Genomic DNA, 23,974 nt, shown 5'->3' on the forward strand with positions numbered 1-23,974 from the left:
ATTCTGGAAACAGCTCATCAGACTCTTCCTTCCAAAATGCCCCTTCCTCTGCTCCAGCTGAGCAGCCAAGACGAACACAGCACCCAGCCAGTTAATGTGTGCCTGGCATTAGCACAAAACTAACATTTTATTTCCCTTCCATAGTATGTAATTTCTTTGGAAGTTGAAGTGTAATGAAATTGGTGTTTATTATAATTAATAAAAGCCCCATAACTTTAAATTGGGTCATAAATCTTGCAGGGAAATCCAATATCGCTGGAAGAGTCATTCCTTTCCCAGAAGGGGCTCTTCAGAGGAAGGAGGCAGTGGGCTCCCGCCTCCCAAACAGAGGTTGGCTGTGCTCACTCAGGCGGCTGGTTCTCTGCTGCCAATCTATTCAGGTCACAAGCAGAGCCCAAGCAGCTCATGGCTTTGCAAATGGGAAATGTGGACGTTAGATCAGCACCTGAAGACATCGCTCAAGTGTGAGCATTGCCTGCAGCTTAGCTAAGACTTATCTTGGCAAATAAAACTATGTGCTTTCTATGTGCCAGGACTATGCTCGGGAGAAGGGAGATGCTGTTCTTGTTCTACCTGAGGGTACTTCAGGTGTTCACAGTCCAGAGAGGAAGAAGGCATGCGTATTAGCTGACATGTGCAATTCATTGTGGATTGTACAGGCATAAAGTGGTTGACCTTCTCTTTGAGTGAAGCCACAGGTGATGAGGTTTACTTCAATGAAGCAGGAGATAGAGGTGATATGTGTTTTGAAAGCTGATTAGGAGGTGACCAGGTGATCACAAACATTCTTCCAAAACATTATGATCATTGTTGCTCCAGGCCCTTGGCATTTGCTGGTTCTTTGCCTGGCATGTTCATTCCATATATTTGAGAGGCTGGTGCCTCTGCATTTAGATCTCAGGTCACACATCACATCCTCGAGGGGCCTTTCTTCCCACCCTGCCTCATGTTTCCCCTTCCCAGCCCCTGGCCATCACATTACCTTTTCTGTTTCCATTACAAACCTGGCCACTGTGTGAAGTTATGCTTTTATTTGTTTTCTTATTCATTTCTGTTTCCCAAATGCCCAGTACATTGTAAACCTTGTTACAAGAACCCTGTCTAGTTTATTCACTATTGTAAGTCGCCACACCGAGAACAATGCCAAGCACCTAGCGGACAATTAATCACTATTCTAAACAAAGATTCATGAAACTGCATGGCTCATTAAAAGAAACTTGTTTAAAGCAGATTACAAAATTGCATGCAGTGCCAGAAAGGAAAATGGTATATGAAGATGCTAAAGCAAAAGAAAAATAATGGCAGAAAAATAAAATTACCACCTATATAGCTGCAGGGAGAGATACAGGAGCAGAGAAATGCCAGACAAAGAAGTCGTGATTTGTTTGCTGTGTGATATGAACTATAAGCCCTCTTCTTTGTCCTCTCCCTTGAATTTTTTAGTTGTCTTTAATAGCTCACTAAAAAGGTAAATGAAAATCTACCAACCAAGAATAGGGTTAGTGTATACATTTCACATTCCTTGAAATCTTGTTAGAGGTGAGTAGCTTCCTAACAGTCAGAACAAGAAGTAAAAATAAAATGTGATAACTTATAAACTTCTGTGTCTATGAGATAAATCCAAGGGCATTGCTCAAGAGAAGCTCAGGTTTTCCTGGACGTGAAGCCTGAGAGAAATGTTTCCATTGGTTCTCACAGGAGAAAATGCTATGACATAACGCCCTATAGCATCTCTTCAGTATATTCAAAAGAAAGTTTTGTTTTAGCATCTTTGTTTGGCCAATGACCCAATACCAATGTGCAATTTAGTAAAATTCTTTCTATGAGCAGCCCAAACTGTGTCACTAAGCTCATCTCTGATGTGCTGACCAGGATTCTTGGAGAAGTGGAAGTATTTGCTTAATGTATGTAGATGCTCCAGTGTTAAGTGAATATATATTTACCATTGTTACATCTTCTTGATGAATTGACCCCTTATTTGTCTCATATTATAATTTTTTAATTTTACTTATTGATTTTTTAATTTATTGATTTGAGAGAGAGAGAAAGAAAAAAAGAGAGAGAAACATGGATTTGTTGTTCCACTTATTTATGCATTCATTGCTTGATTCTTGTATGTGCCCTGACCGGGGACTGAATCTTCAACTTTGGCATATGCGGATGATGCTCTAACTGAGCTACCCAGCCAGGGCTCATGTTATAATTTTTTACCTCAAATCTATTTTGTCTGATATTCAAGTATAGCTAACTACTCATGCTCTCTTTTTGTTTCTGCTTCCATGGGATACCATTTTCTCGTTCTTTCACTTTGAACCTAAGTATGTCCTTAAAGCCGAAGTGAGTCTCTTGTAAGTAGCATATAGCAGGGTCTTGTTTTTTTAAGTGCATTTAGCCACTCTATATCTTTATATTGGAGAATGAATCTACTTATATTTAGAATAATTATTGATAAATAAGGACTTACTAATCCCATCTTATTAACTGTTTTCTGGCTGTTCTGTAGTTCCCTTGTTCCTTTCTTTCTCTCTTGCTGCCTTCCATTGTGAATTGATGATTTTCCATAGTGGTGTGCTTTGATTCCCTTCTCTTATCTTTTGTGCATCTACCATAGGTTTTTGATCTGTGGTTATCATGAGGCTTACATATAACAACTTACAGATACGATAACTTATTTTAAGCTGCTAACTTCAATCACATACAAAAGCTCTACCCTTTTACTCCCCCTACCAACATTTTATAGTTTAGATTTCATAATTTATCTCTTTTATATTGTATATCTATTAATAAGTTTTAGTTATAGTTATTTTAATATCTTCCTTTAATATTTATGCTAGAGTTAAGTAATTAACACACCACCATATCACAGTATTAGAGTAGTCTGAATTTGACCATATATTTACCGTTAACAGTGTGTTGTATACTTTTATGTGTTGTTGTGTTACTAATTAGTGTCTTTTCATTTCAGCTTGAAAATCTCTGTTCAGCATTTCTTGTAAGGCAGGTCTAGTGGTGATAAACTACCTCAGCTTTTGTTTGTTTAGGACAGTCATTATCCCTCCATTTCTGAAGTCCAAATTTACTGGGTAATTTATTTTTGGTGGTCAGATTTTTTCTCTCAGCACTTTGAATATATCACTCCTTGCCAGCAAGGTTTCTGCTGAAAAATGCCCAGATAGCCATATGGAGGTTGTCTTGTATGTGAGGAATTTTTCTCTTTGCTTCCTTTAGAATTCTCTCTTTGTCTTTGATTTTAGACAGTTTTATTTTACTATGTCTTAGAGAATATGATTTGGGGGGAACCTTTGAGCTTCATGAATTTGGATGTTCAAATCTCTACCAGGTTTGAGAAGTTCTCAGACATTATTTTTTTTAATGATCTTTGTGTTCCTTTGTCCCTTTCTTCTTTTTCTGAGACTCCATAAATGTGTAGATTGTTCCTATTAGTGGTGTTCTACATTTCATGAGCCTTCCTTTACTCTTGCTCATTCTTTTTCTGTTTTTGCTCCTCTGACTGGATAATTTCAAGTGACCTATCTTCTAGTTCACTGATTCTTTCTTCTGCTTGGTCAAATTGAAACTCTCTATTCAATTCTTCTGTTCAGTCATTGTATTCCTATGCTATAGAATTTCTGGGGCTTTTTAAATGGTTTTATTTCTTTGTTGTACTTCTCATTTTGTTCACATATTTCATAATTTCACTTAGTTGTCTATCTGTGTGTTCTTGTAGTTCACAGATTTAAGAGAATTATTCTGAATTCTTTCTCAGACAGTTAATAGATTTTCACTTCTTTAGGGTCAGTCATTGAACTTTACTAGTTTCTTTTGGTGGTGTCATATTTTACTCTTCATGGTACGTGTGACCTTCATCAGAGCACCTAAATATATTAAGCAAATACTAACAAATCTGAAGGAGAAACAAAAGGAAAACTGGAAAATTCACAGATATGGAAATTAAATAACACACTCCTGAACAACCAATGGTTCAAAAAATAAATCAAAAGGAATTTGAAAAAAAATGAAACAAATGAATATGAAAATAAAACATACCAAAACTTATGAGATGCAGCAAAAACAGTCCTAATGGGGAGCTTTATGGAGATAAACACAACATTAAGGAAAAAGAAAGATCTTGTGTTTATATATATATAAACACAATTGACAAACCTGTGGCTATGCTATAATAAGAAAAAAAGGAGACTCAAAAATGAAATCATAAATGAAAGAGGAGAACTGATACTACAGAAATGCTAAGTATTAAAAGAGACTACAATTATATGCCAACAAATTAGATAACCTAGAAGAAATGGATACATTCCTAAAGAAATACAACCTACTAAGACCGAATCATGAAGAGAAAATGTGAACAGATCATTGATGAGTGAGAAGACTTAAATGATTAATCAGAATCTCCCATCACAGAAAAGCTCAGGACCAGATGAATTCTATCAAACATTTATAGAATAATTAATACCAGTTCTTCTTGAACTTTGCAAAAAAATTGATAAGGAGGCAACACCCCTTCAAACTCATTTTCAAGGCCAGCATTATGCTGATACCAAAGCAAAGTAAACACACTACGAGAAAAGAAAGCTACAGGCCAAATCCCTGAGGAATAGAGATGCAAAAATTCTCAACAAAATACTAGCAATCTGAATTCAACAGCATATTAAAAGGATCATAGAGCATGATAAGTGGGATTTATCCCCGAGATGCAAGGATGGTTGCTCACAGGCAAACCAACAAATGTGATACACCACATTAATAGAATGAAAGATAAAAATTACACGATTATCTCAATAGAGGCACAAAAAGTTCCTGACAAAATTCAACATCCTTTCATGATAAAATACTCTAAAAATATTGGGTATAAAAGGAAAGTATTGGCTTGGCCAAAAAGTCCATGATTTTTTTTCCATAAAATAAAAGACATATTTTTCATTTTTACCAATAACTTTATTGATTTGGGTATTTTCAGTATGTCAGCTCTCTCCCACTATTGACTTCTAGTGGGTAGAGGCCAGGGGTGCCGCTCAACATCTTACAATGCATAAGCAGCCCCACAGCAAGAATTATTTGGCCAGAATGTCAATAATATTAAGAAACTTCACAAGCCACTTTTGACACATTCAATCAGTCACAGCACCTTCTCCATACACTGCACAAATTGTTTTGTGTTTCAGTTGTGTTTTTACCTCTCTTGAAATAATAAAGCATAGTACACTGAAAATGTTGCATAGTTTTTCCCATCTTCAATATTATAATGGCTAAATAAAAATTCACCAGTTTTGATAAGATTTTTTAAATGCACGCTGATATGACAGCTGTCACAATACAATCTAACAAAATTGTTTCAAATGAAGTTAAAAACAATTAAGCACTACCAGAACTACTGTATAGAAAAAAGGTAACAAGACTTTTTGGCCCACTCAATACTTTAATATAACATTTAATAAGTTCTTCAGGTGGTTCTACAGCCCACATAGTACTGACCTGGATGATGATGTCAACAATAATTTTTTTCCATTTGGTTGCTGACACTAAGACGGGGCTTTAAAGTTCATAAGGCACTTTCCCCGCCAAACTTTTATCTGATCCTCAGAACGCCCCTGTAAAGATTGGGAAGTAGATTCTCCCACTGAACTGTGGGCTAAGTGAAAACTGAAGTATTTAAGCGGCTTTCTTACAGGAGATACACAGCAAGGTGTAGGGTCAGGGTGAGCAATAACTCATAGAAAATGGCATGAGTGGTGGTTCAGACTCAGGCTCTGGATTCAGTTCATGCCTCCCCACTCACTGGCTGGTGAACTGGGCCTTCACTTCCTCATCTGCATACTATTATGCACAGGGGTTCCAGATGAGCAAATGGAGTATTGCTTTGAAAGCACTTAGCATCATAATGACAAGTGGTAAGCACCATAGTGAATGCAGTTACCACCATTATTTCACATCCCAGTACTGGATAGACCGTAGCTGCAATAGAAAAAATCAACAAGACTTTTGAGGAAATACAAATGACATTCACAATTTGGGCGATTACCCCAATCTCACTTGGAGGAACCCAGAGAAAGTGGGGCTGCTTAGAGTTAATAACGCATGGTAGACCCTGGAGTTAGAACATGGAGAGCTACCCTTGCCTATCCTGTTCCCAGCAGAAGCTGTTCCAGTGTCCAGACCTAATGACCACTTGTCCAGTTCCTCATACCTCTTAGGCTGGATCACCTCTCTCTGAAGAGAACTGCCTACACAGAGCGAGCTTCTAGGCCAGCACTGTCCAATAGAACTTACTGCAATGATGGAAATAGTCTAAACTGGCACGGCCCAATGTGGTGGCCACTGGCCACATGTGGCTATTGAGCACTTGAAAAGTAGCTAGTGTGACTGAGGAACTGGATTTTTATGCCAAAAGATTAATTAATTTAAATTTAGGTAGCCACCTGTGGTTAGCGGCCACCATATTGGACAGTGCACCTGTAAAAGGAGAAGTTTGAGCGCCATGCTAGAATCATGGAACGGTGTCTCACCCCGGCCTGAGTTCAGCTCTGCGCACATGCTGGAAGGAGGTTAGACTTGTTTGGGGGACATTACTGTCCTGCTTTGCCTTTTTCTGATTCACACCCCACCAGCCAGTCCTGGTGAGGCTGTGAGCTACTGGAGGGGTGGGTCCTAATGATCTGGTTCTGACCTTTGCAGAACCTAGTGCAGTGCCCAGTGACCGATGTTCATTAACTCAGGTTGAGTCTAGCGAGCTCTTCTCTCATCCATCAGGCTTGTCACATCAGCACTGCAATGAGGGCTGATAACCTGTTTGAAGTGCCCAGACTAACAATGGGCGCTAATGAATATTTTAAAGACAGGTAGAAATGTCTGATTGAAAAGACAGATGCAGGCAGAGGACTGTGACTCACATTAGTGCCACCTCTGTAAGAAGCCAGGCTGCCTTCTCATTTTGGAAAGATTTTTTTTTTAACTGATAGAATTATTTTTGTGTGTGTATGGGTTCAATTAAACCCCTGTTTTGATATAAAGTGCAGCATAATTCAAGTCAATGTTAATAATGATGGGAAATCTTAAGAATTCTTTTACAGTAAAGTACCTCTGAGATTGCAGGCACTCTGTATCAAAAGTAAATTCAATATAAAGAACACTAAACATGCAGAAGTAATAAAATATGGAGAGAATTCACCTGCCATCATCTGGTGCCTCTTAGTTTTGTGTTTCATGCAGTAACTGTGACTTTAGAGAAGTCATTTTCTATCTCTGGGCTGCAGGTTTCTCATCTATAAAAGGAGAGGGTGGGGGTTGAACCAGGTACTCTCCAAGGACCCTTCCAGCTCTGGAAACGTATCAGTCTCAGATTCGGTGAAACTGATCCATTTGGTGTTTCATTCTCCAGTGCCCCAGCCACAAGAGAGAGAAACCTGCTAATTTAATAAACTGAGCGTGTTCCTAGGAGGCACCTGTCAGGAGTCGGTCCCCTCCCATCCCCACGCGGGAAGCATTTGTACTCAGCAACGTGAAATTGCAGTTGGTGCATCTATTCCTGAAGCCAGGCCTGGGGGTCGGGGGTGGAAGGGGTTTGGGGAGGGGGAGGAAGCCCCTTTTGGGTCTCTCTGCTTCCCCTATACAGTGGTCTCCTAGCCCATTTGTACTGGGGACTGTTTGTGAGGAACCTCAGAAGATGCTGACAGCTTCAGAGAAAGGATTTTCTTCTGCCCTCACCCTGCAGCCCCCTCCATTCACCTGCCTCCACTCACTCCCCTCCCCATATTTAAGGATCTTCAAATCTCTATCTGGCATGTACTTCAGAACCGCAGTTCAGGGAGGTTAATTGTACTTTAATTGCCTCCTTATCCAGGGGAACCTACGTTATAACTATGACTAGGAGGCTTGGGGACAGATAAATAACTCTCCTGGCCCCTTGGTGCAGCCTTGCCTCCTCACTGCCCTCCTTCCCCCAGCTGTTCTCCCCAGCATCATACTTTAACTTTAGCACCTTCCTGATGCTCCATGAGGCCAGCAAGGCTCCTTTGGTCCTTGCCTCTGGGAGTCCCAGGGTCTGGAGCCCAAACTAGGATACAGGGCAGGTGGGTAGGGTCAGGAGGTAGAACAGATTTGATGGCTTGAGCTGAGCAAATCATGAAATCTTATGATGCCAAGAGACAATACCTTCCTACCTCCAGCATCATATTCTGGGCATAGGAGCTTGTAATCCCCACATTTGCTATGCAGGGCCTTTGCCCACACTGTCCCCGACCTGTCCTGAGCTCTATCTACCTTACCTTGCCCTCCACTCCCACTTTTTCCATTCTCTTCCTCTTCTCCCCCCCCCCCTTTTTTTTTTTGAGTTTATTTCTTTTTAGAAAAAGGGGAAGGGAGGGAGAGGGGGAAAGAAACATCAGTGTGTGGTTGCCTCTTGTGCACCCCTGACTTAGGACCTGGCCTGCAACCCAGGCATGTGCCCTGACTGGGAATAGAACCGGTGACCCTTTGGTTCAGAGGCCAGTGCTCAATCCACTGAGCCACACCAACCAGGGCTTCCTTCCTCTTCTTTATCCAGTTAACACCACTTTGAAATTCAGTTTAGTGTCCATGTCTTCCTGCAATCCTTCCCTGACATTTTCAGCCATACCTTCTGTTTAACCATTTTATATATCCCTCTCTGTCTATTTCTACCTCTACCTATATTAACATTAAATTGCAATTATATTACATTAAAATAGTCTGTTTATTGTTATGTCCTACTGAAAATGCTCTGGCCCTAATCCAGATTAGCTCAGAAGCAGGGTGGGGTCTGAGCCCCCATGTGGTCAAAACCAAGAGGCACTGAAAGGGGCCGAGCCAGTTATTTATTCCTGACCAGAGCCCATTCCTTTTGCTCCCACTTCTGTACACCCCTTCAGGCTTCGACACTTAGGCTTTCTAGAAGTGACACCTGGGAACAACAAAGACTTTACCATGCTCCTTCTAACCCCAAGCACCGGCATACCCAACTATTTCTTTGTTGGGTCAGTGGCCTCTCAGCTTCTGGTCACTGCCTGAAAGGTGTCAGACCCTGCATAGCAAGCTCCTGTTCACACCTTTAAGACTACCTCCTCCATGAAGCCTTCCCTGATACCCCAGGACAGTGCCTTCTTCTTCTGAGATCTCAAAGCATATAGTTCATACTTTACTGGACAGCAATTATATTGCATAGTGTCTGTGTGCATGTCTGTCTCTTCCCAGCAGACAGCAGCCTCTTGAGGGCGGGGCCCCTCATCATGTAGCAGCACTCGGCATAGTTCGTGGTACATAGCAGGCATGCAGGAACGCTCACCAACTTAGTTCATGACAGAGTGAATGGTGAGGGAATTGTTGAAAGGGACACGTAAAGTCATGGGCTTTCAGCAGCGCCTGTTAGTGCTGCTTTCACATGAGTACAAGGTAAAAGGTTTTATGTCATTTTCACCTGTTTCTACAAAATTAACATGATGGCTCTTTCAACAGTGGTAGCACCACAGACAGCTCTGCCCTGCTTCCTGATTCTAGTAGACAGAAACAATGCATTCATTTCCCTGTGGTATCTATATCATTGCTTCTCAAATTCAAAGTGACTCCAAATCATCTAGGATCTTGTTAAAATGCAGATTCTGATTCAGTAGGTGTGGGCGGGGGCCTGAGAGTCTGCCAGTCTGGCTGATGATGCCAATCCCACTGTTTCAAGGATGACACTTGGAGTAATAAGTGTTTACTCCATTTCTTGTAGCTAGGGGATGCTTTCTAATTAAAAACTTCAAAAACCAAAATGAATGGTGTGGTTTAGAAGAAAGTGAGCTTTGGAGTTAGTTAGATGCACGTCAAATACATTAAATCATGCATAATCTTAATGTATTTTCTTAACTTCTTGAAGCTTTGGATTCATCATTTGCAAAACTAAAGCAATGATCTGTACCCTCATTGATGTGCGTTGTGGGGGAGGGGTGTTCTGTGCATGTATGCTTCAATAAGAATTCCATGTTGAACATGTAATATACTTCCTGCCTCATAGTAGGTCTTTAATGACTAGATATCCCCTTCTAAACAGAACTTCCAGTTCTAGATTCACAGTGTGCTGTTGTGCTGTCTCCTCCTTCATCAGAGCCCCTGCCGGGAAGAATCCTGCCCTTGACATTAGGATTAGCTGTGTGTCTTGCTTTGGCCAATGAGATGTGGATGAAAGCATGTGCACCCCACCCAAGCTGGAGTTTTAAGAGCCAGTGTGTCTTCTTCTGCTATCTTTCCTTTGTCCATCTTCTGAGACGTTTCTAATGGAGCCAGGGTCTGCCTCAGCCAACATCCCAGAGTAAAGGTGAGGTGGAGCAGAGCTCTAGCCAACTGCAAAAAGAATATTGGATGAGTAAAAAATAAGCATTTGTTTGTGAAAGCCACTGAGATTTGGAGGGTTATTATTTACTGCAATGTAACTGGTTTGTCCTGACTGATAAATCTTACTGCACTTTATTGCCTTGCTGCCTGCTTCATGCAAGGTACTGAGATGGTGCCTGAGATTGCTCGTATGAGTGACAGCAGTTATGTCCTCAGAGCATTCAGAGTTTAGTGAAAGACCCGGAAATGTAAATTCCCAAGAATAACACACCTAACTTCAGTTCATCTGAGTAGGTCTACAACTGGGGATGTTTCTAGATGGCAGAAGAAAGATGAGTGAATCCTTCTCAGGGAATTAAGGACGATTTCATGGAGGAAGGGAAAATTGAGTTAATCGTTAAAAATGAATTGACTTTTGATTGGACATCAAAGCACACCGTCCTTAGACCAGTGTATTTTTGAACTCAATGTCCCATGGTCCAGTCTTGACTTTAGCACTTATTTGCTCTGTGACTGCGAGCAAGACATATAACCTCTCTGCATGTCACTTTCTTCTTGTAGAAAGTAAGACTAATAATACATCTCAATATTGGGGGAGGTTGGCCTCAAATAGTCTACGTATAAGCACTGCGATATGCACACAGCTTCTACAGTAGACATAATAATATGAAATACAACATCTCGCCTTATAATAGCGCATATAGTAATACCTGCTTTCATCTTTGAGAGTTTCGTTCTTAGTACAATACCATGCTTCATGCTTTAGTGGATCACCTCAAAAAATAACCTCTACAGAAGGTACAGTTGTCATCCCCGTTTTACAGAGAAGAAGCTAGGCTTTGGTCCGTTAACTTGCTGAAGTACAAAGAGAGAGCCGGAGCAGGGCATAGGCAGCTTGCCTGCAGCCCATGGTGCTGACTCTCTCACAGTCCTTCCTCCCCTTGTGGAAGCAGGAAAACCTGAAACTCGACTGTGTGTGCAGGCAATGGAGCTGTTAAGTCAAGAGCAAAGGCAAAATAGATGGGGCTGGGAAGAGCTTTTGAAGCCGCTCGCCCTCGGATTACAACGCGAGTCAAGATTACAAAGTGTTTGAGGATGCTTTCACTGCAGCCCTGTGCTCCTGTGCTGTACACCTTTTGATCTTCACAAATAATGATAATATTTTCTTCATTCAACACAACATATATTGAATACAAGCATGGTCCTTGGAGGAATACAAAAATGAATAAGACTGACTCTAGACTTAGAAGTTTGATTTTATTATTTGGGCTTTAGGGAACTGTTGAAGGGTTTTGAAAGGCAAGTAAAAGAGTGAATGCAGGCTTTGTGGGGAGGGCTCTAGCTGTTATGGAAGATCTGTAGGAGACTTAAGAGCCTGCATGCGGAGAGGCCAGGTGGGAAGCTAATGAGGTAGTCTAAGACAGCAGTAGATATAAAGATGAAGAACAAAATATCACAGATGCTCCAAGGGTGGGATTCTCAGGGCTTCATAATGCCAGGGGAGGGGCGTGGTGGGAGGGGAAAGCCATAGATGGCCTCAAAGGTTGGAATCTGAATGGACACCAGCAGGAAAGAGAAGGCAAGGACTGTTCACAGAGGAGCGAGCAGGGATAAGTGGAGCGAGGACTCTGAGGGAGCATCCAGGGACAAACAACAGCGGGAAGCTATGACTATCCCTGGGCCTGCAGGAGCAAGGTGAGGAAACGGTGTGACTGCATCCATGGATGAGTTGTCACCTGGTCGTACTAGAGTGAGGATGGGAGGAAGTGGGTGGGGTAGGGATAAATACCTTGACCTTTCTCTCTTCCAATCATCCAGCCTCTCACTGGCCACACCCAACCTTCAGCCAGGCAGCAAGGGAGTCCAAATGGCATGGTGCATAGAAGTCAGCCTCCTGAAGGTCAGAGCAGGGCAGACAGAGGAAGACAGAGAAATGACCAGGTGTGGGGGTGCACACAAAGGATGCCCAGCACAGTGCCTGGGCAGAGGGATGGTCTTGTGGTTACATGTTGGGCTTTGGAGCCAGACTGCCTAGATTGAACCACCCCTCCTGCACTCGCTCATGGTGTGACTGAGAGCAAGTTACTTTACCTATCCGAGCTTCAGTTTGCTCATCTGTAAAAAAAGAAATTAAATTGTTGCAAGATAGTTCATAGAACACAAGTGCTAAGTACATGTGAACTTTGTTCTTGTTGTTCTTATTGTTCTTTGTTGTACCAAAGTAAGGGTCCATCCTCTAACACAGGAAATGCAGGGAGAGATGCTGGTTGTGGGGCAGAGGATGCTGTCTGAGTCTTGAGTCTTGTTCTAATGGGGCCTATGGTACTTGCAGACTGTTTATGGGAGATGGTCAGCAGGCAAGTGGACAAGTGCACAGGCCTGAGAAGAGAGGTTACAGGGTTAGAACAGGTTTGAGGATCATCTATGTGGGGGCGATGGTTCTCAAGACAGGCAGTGGTAACCTTTGGAATCTTTCTATACCTGGTGAGGCTGTGGTCCATTTGCTCTTATTTGACCCTCCCATTGCAGGGAGGAAAATTGCATAATCCTTTACCTGGTTCTTCCTGGATACAAATTCAGTTATCTATTAAATGGTTGGATGGGGCCAGAAGTCAAGTCTGCAGTCCTTTTGTAGAGCTAAGCCAGTCAAGCCACCTGGAGTTGTTTCCTTCATTCAGCCATTTATCAGAATTCTATTCAGTATGCAAACACAGGATACTATACAAGAGGAGAGGGAGAAAGAAGTAACATTAATCATGAAATGGCCTTGGCCTCACTAGTAGCTAATACCTATTTTAATATGCTTTGGTGTTTACTGTGGCAAAGCACACATTCTTGGATTTTTGTGAGTTTAGAAATAATGTAGAGCTTCGATCCTTGATTCAGGAAAGCCAAAGGGGCATAAATTGATGTGAAACTCAGATTCTAACCCTAATACATGGGCTTCCTAGATAATGGAAATGTTTCAAAGGAAGCTGCAGCTCTCAGCTAGATGCATAGGGAATCAACCCTGCAGAAGTGTGTGAATACCACGTGGCCTTTGGATACCATAATTTATCTGTAGCTGGATTGGGCTTGTTTTACTTCTTGCCCATCCAAGTGGCATGAGAGGCAGACTTCGTTCAGATTCCAAGTTCAATGACAACTAGACCATGAGCTCTGGATTGCATGTTTTACACATCCCTCCCCCACAGTATTCCCACTGCCTAACACAGTGATGGTCATACAGTAGGTGCTCAACAAATAGTCATTGAATGAATGTAGATACAGGAAATTTAAGACAGGATATTTAAGAGAATGTAATCTTTTATTAGAAAAGGGACCCTGCCATTGATTGAACTGTGAGATCTTGGGCACCTTACATAACGTCTCTGTGATCACATTGTTCATCTATAAAATGGAGATAATAATTATTGACCTCATAGAGTTGTTAAAAGGATTGAGATAGTGCAATGAAGTACTGGTCCCAGATAAGTGCTTAATAGAAAGGAAGCTCAAAAGTATAAATTACTGCAGTATTAGTATTTTTATCATCAGAGAAGGAAAACTCTGATTCCAAAAAACCTCCACTGCCTTGCGGCATACCTCTTCAGAGGAAAGGCTAAGGGAGTAAACCCCGACAGAAAATCCGGAGCCGGAGTCCCTAAGGCGGTTTGATGTTGTAGTCAACACCGGCAACTCCTGCGGCGCACCTGAACCCAAGCTGTATCGACTCCGTCTTTCCCTTGGACCCTTCAGCTGCGAAGAGAGGGGGGGTCTGCTGCATGGGCAACAGAAGACCCTCCATATTACCCTGCCCAGGCTCTGTAGCTTCAGCGTCATCGCAAGATGTTGATTCAACACGGGAGGAGACAGATACTATGTCACTCCCGAGTCCGACTGCACAGCCATTCTCAGCGGTGCAGATAGACTCTTAAGAAGCTACACCATCGCCTCTCGAGACGGACGGCTGCCGACGACGACGAGTATTTTTATCATTATGTTTATTATTTTTAAGACATTTTCTTAGCCTCAGAAGTTCTGGTTTGAAAGGGATCATCAAAGTCTTGTGTCCTAATCACAGGTCAGACAGAAGTGACTGGGTGTCCTAGGAACCTACAGTGGCAATAGCCACAGGTCAGACAGAAGTGACTGGGTGTCCTAAGTGCCCAAATGGCAATGCCCTGAGGGCCTTCCCAGGCATATTCATGTGAAAGGCAGAGATTCCCTTCCCTCTGTTCACAGCTTTTCAAGGAGTCTAGAAAGTTTGGATTTCCTGTTTCATTTTACTCTCACCATGACCCTGTGAGTTAGGGAAGCACATGCCTTCCATCCCATTTGACAGATGAGAACACAGAGGTATGAAGAGAGAAAGACAACACAGCAAACAAGTGTGAAGCGAGACCTCAAACCATTCTCTTTTCAATCTTAGTCCTGCATCTTTCGAATAGAGTATTCCTAGTGCTCTGTTAGGGTCTTTTTTTGTTTGTTTGTTTATTTTTTACTTTAAATATATCTGATCTGAAATAGTCCTCTCTTTTCTTAAAAAAAAAACCCTCACAACTGAAAATTTTAATTTAAGCATTTTCCCCCCTTCTCTGTGATAATCAAAAGATTTTCCTGCTCTTTACCGGAATTAAGAGACCTGCATTGAGTGGTATTATGAAAGCTGGGATTAAGTCACTCACTTTTGGACCCTTTGCACTTTCAAGGGGATTATACTTTTAAAAAAGAAAGGAAGGAAGGAAGAAAGAAAATTCATCCAGTTAATCATTTTCCTGTGGGCTGGGTTATTTCAGCTGAAAGGAAATCCAGCAGCCAAGAGTCAGGATTTATCATCAGTCATTAAGCATCTTCTTAATGCACAGGTGGGGGTCTGGAAGGGCAGGGCCAGGGCAGAAAGAGGATGGGGGGAGGGGAAAGCAAGAAAGTGAGCAACTCAGGACAGCCCCCTGAGAGGCCTTAGTGAATGAGTGGCCTTAAGGAAAGGATACACAAAATCTTCCATATGAATTAAGAATTCTGCTGGGAGAAGCAGTGGACAAAATCATACCCAAATTTCACTCTTCCTTTCCTCTCTCTTCTGGGATTTCTTTAACTTTGAGTCACTACTGCCGAAGGCACCACACATTTTATATGTGGTTATAAAAAATGTTTGTGAACTTCCAGCCAAGATGGAGGCGTAAACAGACACGCTACATCTCCCTCCACAACTAAGAAGAACTACAACTACCTCAAAACTAGAAAAAACTAGAGGTTCAAGAAAATCAAACTGCATGAAAGTCCAGCAAACAAAGATATAAAGAAGAAATACTCATCCAGATAGGTAGGAAGGGTGGAGCCAGGCAGAGAGGATGCAGTGTGGTGGTGGCAGCAGCAGCGGCGGTGGTGGCAGCAGCAGCGGCAGCAGTGGCAGGCTGGCAGAAAGAGCAGTCACATATTTTAAAAAGTCAGGAGGAACACCTGGGGAGCGCTCCCAGCCCCAGACCAGACCACACAGCTCATGGTCCCAGCACCAGGGAAAATCAAGCCTTGTTGCTTCTGACTGTGCAGACCAGTGGGGGTTGGGGTGGAGGCAGAAACTGCTGGTCTCAGCAAGGTCCGCTTGTTTAAAGGGCCCCCATGGTCCTAGAACATCCACAGACCCACCCACTCTGGGAATGATGGCCCGGGCAGCAGCTAGAGGGGTGCCAGTCCCATATGGAAGTGGGAGAAGTGCCAGAAAAAGGGGTGAGTGCTGGGCAGGTGGCATTGTTCCCTCTCGGACCACCTCCCCCACATACAGCACCACAATGTGGTGAAACAGGTCACCCTGTACTGAAGAATCCCTAAGTCTCCACCCCTTACAATGTAACAGGAGCAACAGCTGTACCTGGGACACAGAGGCAAACAAACACAGGAGCCTGTCAGAATAAGGAGACAGACAAGTATGGCCCAAAATGGTGAACAGAACAAGGTTCCAGTGGGAGAATTAAGCGACGAGTAGATAGCCAACCTAACAGATGAGGAGATAGACAACCTAACAGACACAGAATTCAAAACACTGGTGATAAAGATGCTCACAGGCTTGACAGATATGCTTGAGTGTGGCAAATGCATAAGAGAAAAAGTGAAGGCTATGCTAAGTAAAATGAAGGAAAATCCACACAAAACCAATGGTGAAGGGAAGGATATTGGGGTTCAAATTAATGATTTGAAACATAAGAAAAAAACAATCAACCAGTGCAGAATGAGGAAGCAAGAATTGAAAAAAATGAGGAAAACTTCCCAAATTTTGCAAAGGAGATGGATAAACAGGGGAGCACGGAGGGTCCCGGGTAAGCTGGATCCAGAGGGGACCACACCAGGATGCATCATGATTGATATGCCAAAGGTGAAAGATAAAGAGAGAGTCCTGGGAGCAGCAAGAGAGAGGCAGAGAGTTGCCTACAGGGGGTTGCCTATAGGACTATCAGCTGATTTCTCATAGGACACTTTGCAGGCAGGAAGGGACTGGCAAGCAGTATTCAGTGTGATGAAAAGCAACCTGCAACCAGGATTACTCTATCCAGCAAAGCTATCATTTGGAATGGAAGGGCAGACGAAATGCTTCCCAGACAAGGTAAAGCTAAAGGAGTTCATCATCACCAAGCCATTATCATATGAATGTCAGAGGGACTTACTTAAGGAAAAGAAGGTCAAAACTATGAACACTTAAATGACAACAAACTCACAACTATCAACAAATGAATCTAAAACAGTAAAAACAAAATCCAACTAAGCAAACCAGAATAGGAACAGAATCATAGGTATGGGGATCATTTGGAGGGTTATCAGTTGGGAGGGGAAGTGGGAGAAATGGGGAAATGGTGCAGGGATTAAGAAGCATAACTGATAGGTACAAAATAGACAGGGGGAAGTTAAGAATAATACAGGAAAGGGTGAAGCCAAAGAACTTATATGCACGACCCATGGACATGACCTAAGGGGGGTAGGATTGCTGGAGGGAAGGGGGGTACTGGGTGGAGGGGAGCAAAGGGGAAAAGAATTGGAACTACTGTAACAACATAATCAATAAAATATACTTAAAAAAAAAAGTGGTACGTGGACCTTGGAATGGTGGTCTAGGCAAAATTGGCTGAGAGTTTTCCTGTGCTCATGCCTCAGGGGAATTTATATTAATCATCATTATCATCATTACCATCATCATCATCATCTAACTCTCTCAGAAGCTCAGTTTTCTATTCTATTTTCATTAATTCAACTAATATTTACTAAGCATGTACTATGTGACTGATGGAGAATACAGTAGATATTGACCCAAACACATGTTCAGAGCATGCTTAATGCTCAAAGACCAGCTGTCATTGGAACTTGGCATAGGGCAAGGGGGAGGAGGGCAGTTAATTTTAACAGGACAGAAATAACTGCTGGGAATGAGGAGCAAGACTAGTCATAGGTAATCCAGGGAAAACACGCTATCCAAGGAGCAGCAGGCAATTACCACCAGAGCGAACTTAAGGTAGACAGGACAGGGCACTAGAACACACCTGGATATGCCTGGGGAGGCCAACCAAAGGTTGGCATGATGGGCATCTGTGGCCCGCCAAGGGGTGGGGAAAGACTCTGATGTAGGTAGGGCAGGACTAGAAAGAGGAAGTCAGGGTGTCTGGGATACTAAGGAAGAGGTTATCATGGTGAGTCTCCGTCACAGGGGAATGGAGACACAGGTATCAGATCTGGGTACAAGGCCAAGTCCCAGACCATTTAAGCCATTATCAGAACTGAGGCTCAAGGTCAGGGAACACTGTGGGAAGAACGGTTGACTTGAGGCAAGGGGCACTTAGTTTACCAAATAAAAATACAGAACACCCAGTTAAATTTAAAATTCAAATAAACAACAAGTGGATTTTTAGTATAACTATGCAATATTTGGGATACTCTTACACTAAAAATCTTCTGTTTGCTGTACTTTGTCTGGCAGCTCCATGTGGACAGATACCTAAGGCCCTTCCCTTCCTCCTGCTCATGTGGTCAGCTCACAGCAGAAGGAGGTGATAGACCTTGAGAGGGGTTCTGAGAACAGATGCAGCCCAGTCAGCTCTGGCAGAGGCAACATCCTCTCTGGTCATCTAGGCATCTCTAGATGTTTCTATCAATCAAATCTGAGGGGGAGGGGCAAAGTCAGCACACTATGATTGATAGGGGAACCTAGAAAGTAACAAACGCAAAGGTGCAGGACAAAAGCCCTGGTCTCCAGGCCAGTCGCTGAGAAGTCTTACGAGGCGAGGAAGACTGAGCACAACAAGGCCAGCCTGGAAGAGAACAGGCAGGGACTGGGCAAGCGGGGGAAGCCCTGCTGCAGGGCTAAGATGCTGCTTTAAGCTCCTCCCTTCCAAGTGCCACTGGCCAGAGGCCTGCGGCTGGGAGTCAGAGCCCCAGATTACTCTCTTCCAGAAGCGGGGCTTGGGGCATCTGCTTCCAGGTTCGACATGGGCACACAGGATTCTCATAGCCTTTGGAAGTATCATTGCTAGGAGGTGGGTTGAACCATAAACAGGTTTAGACAAACCTGGGCTTGAGTCTTGGTGCAGCTGGAGGCTTTAAAAGCATTGCTCTTCACCTGGCATTCCGAGTGTGCTGAGCTCTTCCCTGCCTCAGGCCCTTCATGTGGGCGTTGGATACATGTGTCCAAGTATCCAATGACCACTGTATCTCAAGTAGGCCTTTCTCGGGTCAATCACACCGTTCCTGTTCTAGTTTCTGTCTGAAATCAACTTGTGTGTTCATTGCTTCCTTGCATTTTGTTTGTCTCCCCGCATACCGTTTCATGAGAATAGGTATCTCAACTGTCTTGTTAATGCATTCCTGACCTTGGGAGGAGTGCCTGATACATAATAGTGCTCAATATCCACATACTAGTGAATGAATGAATGGATGAATGAGTGAATGAATGAATGAATGAACCAATCCATCCACCCATCTTGCTATCTCTGGTTGCTGTCTAATCTCCATTTACATCTCCCTGCCAAGCCTGCTTAGACTGACCCTTGATTCAGGCCATCTGTGGGGTCTTGGCTCCCCCTCCCTTGATTCTGCATGGCTCTGTAATCTGTGTGTCAACAGTCCCACTCCTGGCTTTAGAGGTACCACCACGACCTCCAGGCTGCACTTAGAGGTTGTCCACAAGACCAGTCAGATGCACACAGACAACAGAAACTTATTTGCATCCCTCCCTGCTGAGGAGAGAGAAGTCCCAGTGCTCTCCTGGATGAAATCTGGCTAGTCCAGGGGTGTTAGCCATGGGATGGGGGAAGGACTGAGTCTGCAAGTGGGAGGTGAGGAGGGACCCTGGAATAGTGAGGCTCATCAGGAACACACGTGCCCTCCCTGGTCCTGTTGGGGTTCAGCCTTCTTTCTCTCCTTCTGCAGAGTGTGACTCAGAACCAAACCTCACCCAGGACGGTACCACTGACAGACTAATCACCCCCTTGGCTGTGACTCAGCACCCAGATCCCCTTGTTTTCAGTCTGCCGCAGCTCATCAAAGCCATCCGGAGACTGTTTACTGTCACCTCCAGCATGCATAATTCATCAGCCTCCCTCTTCCCTCTGGCCAGCTGAGTCCTCCTCCTCCTCCAACTCTGAGAACACAGATGCCCCAGTCTCACTGATTAGCTGCCCTGAGCGAGGACACCTTTAGACTAGGATGGAGCGGGTAGGGGGAACTTAGGTGTAGAGAATCCATCCTCCTATATAAGACAAGTGTATGTGGGAAAGAAGCATCACACACATACTCCTCCCTTCTTCTCAACCCCACCCGCCCATCAGGGTCTTCTCCCACTTTGTACGTCCTGGAAACTGGGAGAGTCAGCAAGTCAGCCTAAGCAAGGAAGGAAGGAGGCTCGGTTGACTTTGTGGAAGAAGCTGGAAGGGGTGTGAGGGGCACCGGCTGCCTTGCTGCAGTCAATTAGTATCAAGTGTCATTGCTTCAAGTGCTGCCCAGAATAGCGCACTTGTCAAGCAAGGCGGTGACTTGCTGCAGTCTGCCCTGCCCTCTCCCTGTCGAATCCGAGTTAACTGACAGGCTGCCCCTTAGCAAGTGTTCGAGCCCCACCCAGAGCCAGGATCCCTCCTGAAAGGGCCTCTGGGACTGCGCCCTCCCCAGAGGCAGGAGCTACAAGTGCCCTTGTGTTGCAGACCTGGTGTCTGTCTGGGAGAGCCTGAAGTGAGTGCTGGGTGCTCCTGCACCTCCAGGAAGGAAGGGAAAGGGAAAAGAGTTTGTCAGTGCACTTGATCACAGCCCTCACGCTGAGGAACATCAGCTACTGGTTTCTACTGGGGCAGACACTTCACCTACAAGACACCACCTGTCAACAACAAAGTGCCATGCCTCCCACCTTTCCGGAGCACCCCCCTGAGTCCCAAAGCAAGAATGGCAGTCACCTCCAGGACAGCTACTGCTCTGAGAACTTCACACCAAAGGACTCTGAATCCTCCCAATGACACGGGGACGGTTCTGCTCATTTCAGAGGGGAAGAAACTGAGGCACAAATGCGCAGTTAGGCAGCTTGCTCAGTCACAGCTGGTAAGAAGTGGGGCTGGGGTTAAATCCAGGTGGCCCGGCTCCAGCGATGAGCTCCTCATTCACAATGGCGCCAAGGGGCTCTTCGAGCATGGTGGAGAGACCAAGACGGCCACACTTCCTGCCAGCATCTTATGGGGGCAGGGGCAGGCAGCCAGGACAGTTTTCAGGGCAGGGACTTGCCTCTCCTAGCTCCCAGCTTCCCACTGAGACCAATCCTTTGCAGTCCTTGGCTATCAGAGCTCAGCAGGTTCTCAGATAACTCGTTTCTTTCAGTATCGTTTCCTTTATAAAGTTATCTCACTCGAGGACATTTCCTTACAACGTAAATGAGAGGTTGTTAGAGCTTAACTCTTATTTATATCAATTAGCCCATGGTAAGACTGGTTTCATTATACCTCGGTGCACCGCAGTTCCAAGAGCCCATCCACCTTCTGCGAGGACTTGTATATTCCAAGGTCTTTACAAATATTAATTCATTTAATCATCATGACAACCCCACAGGGTAAGGATTATTGCAATTATACAGATAAAGAAAACCAGTTCTGAGAGAGTTGACACTTGGATCTTCCTTGTGAGGTTCCAATGTCTGAGACTTGGGCCTGGGATTCTCCTCCCACACCTCCCACATCCAAAAATCCATTAAGAAGAGCTCATGGCACTCCATCAGCTACTTGAGACAGAAAACTGGGGTGGTGTCTTGAATTCTCCCTCCTCTGGCCGCTCCAAATGCGTCCTACCATCATGACCTCTCGTCCTGCCGCCTGGGTGTCTCTCAGTCCATCACCTTCCTGCTGGTCTATTTCCCTTCTTGCCCTTTCCCAGCCCATTCTCCAAACAGCATCCAGAGAGAGCCTTTGACAGAGCACTTAAAATGAAAACAAAAACATTTTTTCCTTTGAAACACCTACGATGGTTTGAACTGTAACCAATTAGAAATGATTGTGTTCCGTACCTGTCTCTGCCACCAGACTGCTTCCTCGAGAGCAGTGGAGAGGCTCATGTTCGCTGTCTGCTCTCCACACCTCGCACTGTACCTGGCATCCTATAAATTAGGGGTCGGCAGGCTGCCGCCCTTGGGACAAACGCAGCCTGCTATCTAAGTTTTTTGGTGGTTTCTAATATATCAGTTTTATTGAGATAGAATTCATGTTACATACAATTTATCCATTTAAAGCGTACAGTTCAGTGGATTCTAGTATAACCTGAGTTGCATTATACTATGCTATTACCACAGTAAATTTTATAAATTGGTAAGAAACCCCTTAGCGGTTACTCCCCTTTTCTCCTTAACTCCTTGCCCCCAGCGCTTGGCAATCACTAATGTGAATTCTCTGCCTAGAGATTTGTCTAATCCTGACATTTCCTATCAATGGAATCATAACAATACGACTGGGTTCTTTCCCTTAGGGCATTGAGATCAAGGTGCACCCATGTTAGAACATGTATCTGTACTTTATTCCTTTTATGGCTCGATACTATTCCATTGTGCAGATACACCACACTTTGTTTATACATTCATCAGCTGATGGATATTGGGGTTGTTTCCACTTTTTGGATATTGTAAATGAGGCTACTATGAAATTTGTATATAAGTTTTATGTAGGTAGACGTATGTTTTTACTTCACTTGGATATGTACCTAGAAATGAAATGACTGGATCACATGAAAACTCTGTTTAACCTTTTGAGGAACTGCCAGACTGTTTTTCAAAACATCTGTGCCGTTCTACACTCTGCCGGCGTGTAGGAGAGTTTCAGTTGCCCCCACACTTGTTATTCTTTATCTTTTTTTACTATAATCATCCTAGTGGGTGGGAAGTGGTAATTTCTTGTGGGTGTTGATTTGCATTTCTCTAATGGCTAGTGAGCTAGAGCATCTTTTCGTGTGCATATTGATCATTTACATTTTATTTTTTTGAGAAATGTTTCCAGATATTTTGCTCATTTTTTATTGAGTTACTTGTCTGTTTTCTTACTCCGTTGTAATATATTTTGGATACAAGTCCCTTATTAGATACACAGCTTGCAAATATCTCCTACCATTCTGTGGGTCGCTGTCGTTTTCTTGATGACATTTTCTTTGCGGCACCGAAGTTTTAATTTTGACAAAGTCCAGTTTATTTTCTTTCCTTTGTTGCTTGTGCTTTTGGGTGCTGTAGTATCTAAAAAACATTGCCTAATTTAAGGTCATAAATATTTATGCCCATTTTTCTCCTAGAATTTCATGGTTTCAGCTCTTACATTTAATTCTTTAGTCCATTTTGAGTTAATTTTTGTATTCAGTGTGAGGTAGGGGGTCTAACTTTATCCTTTTGCCTGTGGCTATCCTATGTCCCGTGTAATTTGCTTTTTCTAAAAAAGTTTTATCTGAACTCAGACACACTCATTTATTGACATGTTATCTAATGCTGCTTTCAGGATACAATGGCAGAGCTGAGTGGTTGCTGCAGAGACCTGACTCATAAGCCTGAAATATTTACTGTTACTTCGTCAAACTCACCCTCCCCTGCCCAATGCTGGCCGTGCTATAAATATTTGTCAAATAAGTAAATAAATTAAATACATTAAATTTAATTACTATACAAATATATGTCTATCAATAGTACTTTCACAGCTCAGAGGGAATAAATGTCTCTTGCTCAGAGCAAACAGCAGAAGAACTTTCTCAGAAGGAAGCCATGCACCAGGAGATGCGGGTTCAAACCTCAGCATTGCTGCTTCTAGAAGGCGCCTCACTCTTCCTGTACTTCACGTCCTTGCTCCGCTTTCACCAGGTGACCGCGGTGCCAGATCTCTGACGCACTGGGCCATTCATTGCCCTCCCCGACTGCCTTTTCAAGGTGTTCCTCACAGAGTGTCCCAGGGGTGCCGATGCAGGGGTGAGCACAGGGAAGGGACCCCCCGCCCCCCTTCAGTAGAAGCCCTGAGGCAGTTCTGAGAGCAGCTGGAGCCCAGACCTCTCTACCTGGTGCAAAGCCCCATGTGACCCCCTCTCAGAGAAGGCTCCCCCTTTGAACCTCAGCCCCTCCAGTGGGGACCAGCACCCTTCCCCTTGGTCCCATCGCCTGCATCCCTGGTAACCTCAAAGC

This window comes from Furipterus horrens, unplaced genomic scaffold (assembly GCF_987537825.1).
Source record: "Furipterus horrens unplaced genomic scaffold, mFurHor1.1.pri manual_scaffold_11, whole genome shotgun sequence".
NCBI lineage: Eukaryota > Metazoa > Chordata > Mammalia > Chiroptera > Furipteridae > Furipterus > Furipterus horrens.